The sequence below is a fragment of the Lupinus angustifolius genome, unplaced genomic scaffold (assembly GCF_001865875.1).
Source record: "Lupinus angustifolius cultivar Tanjil unplaced genomic scaffold, LupAngTanjil_v1.0 Scaffold_182_18, whole genome shotgun sequence".
In the NCBI taxonomy this organism is placed as follows: domain Eukaryota; kingdom Viridiplantae; phylum Streptophyta; class Magnoliopsida; order Fabales; family Fabaceae; genus Lupinus; species Lupinus angustifolius.
This window is the reverse complement of record NW_017726704.1, coordinates 5,540-10,443: the sequence shown is the minus strand read 5'-3', so window position 1 is coordinate 10,443 and position 4,904 is coordinate 5,540. Positions and strand designations below refer to the sequence as shown.

The following is a 4,904-nucleotide window of genomic DNA, read 5'->3' as shown; positions in this document are numbered from 1 at the left end:
ATGTAATGAAGTGGGAATACATGTCTAGAAAGGTTCTGTCTAAGGAAAGACTTGATATTTAAGGGTGTATTTACGACTCACCTCTCTTTCATGGGAACTAGCCTGGTGTATATCCACAGATTATGACATAATTCCGGTATAAGTTTTATTGAAAATCTTACTTTAAAAAGTGTTATTTGATTGTACTACTTTCAATGACAAATGATGATTCAAGGATATTCAACCTTGAATCGGATGGACGAAAGCAATTAAATTCATTTTAAATCGCAAGTTTTATCTTCGCGTAAAAAGTTATTTCATAAGTATAATTATTATCGTCAGTTAACTAATTAATGTTATTTTGGCGTAATGAAGAGTTCGAGAGGAGATCAGATCAAGTAATTTCACCTGCAAATAGAGAACCTAGCGACCCGACAAACTCAAGTGAGGGAGAATACATCGTGACATAGTGGTGTCCGAATATGACACCCGAATCTCCTAAACTATCTCAAAAGTTTGGAGTTATATTTGTGTATTAAGAAAACTCGTAATTAATCAATTATTTTGTGTGCATGGATTTTGTACGAATACTTTCTTAAGTTGTATGTTTAGGATAGCTAAAAATATCAAGTATTGTGGTAGTTATCCATGAAGGAACACCACTCGAGAAACTAAAATGCATTGGGATCGAAACAGTGCAGAGTTTCGATCTGGTAGCCTAGACTCCGTCACAAGTTTGGAGTTGCCTTGGGTATTAAGAAAGCTTGTACTTAATCAATTGTCTGTTTGTTTGGATTAAGTACAACAAAATTTCTTATACCGATTTATGTTATGTTTATATATGAAAATACCATGTTTACTCTTGAATTATAATGTTTGACTAATTATTATGGGAATGATATGTATGTGATAATTGTTAAATTCAAGGTTTAAAAACATGTGATATTAATGAGAAATATTTTCCTTGAGAAAAGTAATTAAAATGATATTCAAGCTTTTCTCGCTTGAGTGAGAATTGTTTAGAGAAAACGAGTGTTTTAGCTCGGGGCGAGACAGCTCTGGCTTGAGCTAAAATAGGCACCAAGAGAACTGATTATTTTCTCGTTTAAGCGAGACAGCTCTCGCTTAAGCCACAAATGCCTCAAAAATGGATGTGCCCTCGCTCGAGCGAGAGGGCTCCATACAGACATGATTTCTGTTTAAGTCGTCTGAACGATAACTCTCATATATATGAGAGTCTAATGGCATGTTTGTCATCAAGAAGTTATAAAGGTAAATAACTATATGAAATTTTTGAAAGTAATAAAAGTAAGGAATTGTTTTGTTAAAGGCAATATCCCTAGCTTGGGTGTGAAGTGTATTTACCCTTGGGAAAGACCGTGACTCAGATGATTGAACTCGGTTCCCGAAATCGACAAACTTATACAAGTACCTTTATCCTTGCGTCTATTTAGGGCAAGGTTTCCGACTGTGATGTCGTGATTAGGGTGATGCCCAAAAAAATGGATTACATGATACCACGCAACGAGGTTGTCTGACCGTAAGAGGCTTGGCAATGTGGCCTTTCAGTGTGATTCAGCGAACATTTCATGATATTCTAATGAAGTATGATTTAAAGTTATGTTGAGTTATATTTTTACTACATTTAGGTAATGGTGTTTTTAATTTTCCGCATTGTATGTTACTTAAAGTGATGTTCCGAAAATGAAACGAATATAATAAAATAAATTTTATATGGCATCATTATTAAAAAAATACCCATTTTTGAGCAAGATTTTTTTGGAGTAATTTTCGGGGCGTTACATCTGTGCTTTTGTGGATCTGCTAACAATTGACATCCTTCACTATTAGGATATTTCACTTCTCATCTCAAATGAGAACATTCTCTCAACCTCTAGAGAGATATTGTCAGCACTTGTCTCTGGGTCAAACTCAACACATGAATCGTTATCTCCACCTTGATCCTAATCTAGTACCTGAATTTCTGGGATTCTGGGTCAACATATATCGCTCACACAACAGTTTGGTCATGTTTTCTTCTCCTTCAACTCATCTACTCTATCTTTGCACTACCTTTGATACCAATATATAACATTGGTATTCTACTTTATTCTAATTCCAAGCAATATGGGTCTTCATATAATAACATATTTCAAATATCCTAACAATGCATGATGATAATCAAATATAAAAGTTGATCGATAATTTAGATATGTTAAAATCAGTGTTATACCGTTGGTGATGCAGTTAAAATAAGTTTGCTAGATCTTTCATGGAAATGATAATATGTGCTTACTCTTCCGTTAATTATTCTTTTATAGGATCTTGTTAATGAGTATCTTACAAATATTGGATGTGAAATACACTAATGTAATATTTATATTAGAAATATAAATCTACTAATTTTTAATATCTTAAATTCATTATTTCACAAAGTAATATTATATCCTCAACTTTTTTTTCACTAATTTCCCAAAGATGTTAATATTGTCTTTCTTAATGTTAGAAATCTTTCTTAATTGTGAGTATTGAACATTTGTATGTCATCAATTAAATATGAGCTTATTGTCGATGAACATTGGTAGATAATCCATTATAATGAATACATTCAATAATGACATTTCCAAAGTTTTGAAATTATTTATTGACCCTTAAAGAAGATGAAGTTCAATATAAAAGTTGAAAATAAAATTTTCAATGTATTTTAAAAACATAACAAAAATTAATTATTCGGTATTTCTTTATGAAGAAGTCTTTCTCCATAAAAAGAACTTGCCAGGAAAAAATGACTAACAAGTGAGAAAGATAAAGTAGAGAATAAGTGAGAGAATTATATTCTTCATAATGTGAGATTAAACTATTCTTAGTGAGAAACTAGAGAGATATTGTGAATTATTTTAGTTATGTGAGTTTGAGTATTATCTTCTTAGAGTATAAGAGATAAATATTATAATTCTATTTTATATCTTGTAGACATTTTTGGATTGGGTCCTCAAGTTTTTTCCTTCTCAATTTAAGGAGATTTTTACATATTAAAATTTTTGTTTTTATTCCTTCTACTTCTCCGTTATTTTATTTGTCCGTTGGCTACATGTTAATATTTAATTTATATAAGCAATACTTGTTGATAAAAACAATCATATATCTACGATAAAAAAGTTAAACTCCTTATTTATGAAATGAGAAGATATTACTAGTTAAGATATAAAAATCAATTAATAAGAACTCATAATATAAGTTTTCCTTATGTGTAATAATGTATCATTGTACATGACTTTTCTAACTTCTTTCATCATAATATTTTTAAAAATTAAATTTAATAAGTTCTTATAAGCCCTACTCTATGTTTGAATGCAGGACATTGAACACTTGCAGTGCAGAACGAAATCAGGACACAAGGGAAGATGAAGTTAAACACATGACAGAGCATGAGTATAACAATTTCCCCAACAATCTGATTCATCAAGGCCTCACCAATATAACTCAACATCACTATCTGCTTGATTCCTCAATCAATAATCACAGTGTGATGATCACTCAATTCATTGAAGCCACTGATGGAAATGCAGGCTTGAATTATTGAATGTTGGGCCAATCAAGGCCTTCATGGCCCAACCTTATAGTATCACAAAAATAGCAAGGCTTTGTGTCTTGGCAGTTATATTAGTTAAACTGCTTCTATTTTTAGTTAGATATTTTTTCTATTTTCCCGCCTTTTTAGGGTAGTTTTCTGTTTTTCTCTTTACTTCTATATTTAAGAGAATGCTCTCTTTGTTAGAGATCATCAAGTGTAAATTCTGGTTGTTTTGATTCAATAAAAGAAGAAGGAGGTATTATTTTCTTGTGTGTTCTTTTTTCAATTCTCAATAAGCTTTTCATCCTTAGTTCATCAATGGAAGACAACTTTCTAAGATGGTATCAGAGCATCTTTTGATGCTCTGCTGCGAAAATTCTCTCTGATCTCATTACCTGTTATCTTGATCATTTTCCTTCCCCATCTATCTTTCATGGCCAACACTGTTAGCATCCTTAATCCCATCAACGATCCTGCTAGCCTCTTCTACCTCCACCCGAATGAAAATCCTGCAACTGTTCTTGTCACACCTCCCTTGAATGGAACAAACTATCATTCTTGGTCCAGAGAGATGATGATGGCTTTGAAATACAAAAACAAACTTCAGTTTATAGATGGTACTCTTCTTAAACCAAGCACGGATGACCCTTCTTTTGGATCTTGGGACAGATGCAACACACTAGTCCTATCTTGGATCAATCATTCAATGGATAGACCCATTTTGCAAAGTGTCCTTTGGATGGATACAACTTTTGAAGTCTAGGAAGATCTAAAGGAAAGATACTATCAAGGAGATGTATTTAGGATTTGTGATCTTCAAGAGGAAATTTACAACACCAAACAAGAAAACAGATCCATCAACAGTTATCATACTATTCTAAAAAGCTTGTGGCAAGAACTGGAAAATTTCAGACCCATACTGTCTTGCCCTTGCCCAACTCGATGCGATTCTTCCCTTGCTGGTTTGTTTAGGAGCTATAGAGAAGATGACTATGTCATTAGATTCCTAAAAGGACTTAATGAACAATATGCTGCTGTCAGATCACAGATCATGCTGATGGATCCATTACCATCATTGAATAAAGCTTTTTCCCTATTGATTCAACAGGAAAGACAACTGAACTTGCCCATAACTTTGGAAGATCCACAAATTTTGATCAGTAACACTGAAGTTAATGGCAGAGGAATATCCAAAGGAAGAGGTTTCACACCTATTGGAAATAGTAGTACTAGAAGAGGAAATAGTTACAATGGTGGTAGAGGAAGAGGATCAAATTTCAAGCTATGCTCATTCTGTAATAAAAGTGGTCACACCGTGGACACATGTTACAAGAAGCATGGTTTCCCTCCT

The 4,904-nt window shown here is 32.9% G+C and overlaps 1 long non-coding RNA gene across 1 annotated transcript; it reads left to right on the top strand.

Annotated features, from left to right (window-relative positions):
* Window positions 1-3,313: 3,313 nt before the first annotated feature.
* LOC109340510 lies at window positions 3,314-4,675 on the top strand. Its single transcript, XR_002106803.1, has 3 exons — window positions 3,314-3,324; window positions 3,804-3,809; window positions 4,595-4,675. It is a non-coding gene; the product is annotated as an uncharacterized LOC109340510 (long non-coding RNA).
* The last annotated feature ends 229 nt before the right edge of the window (window positions 4,676-4,904 follow it).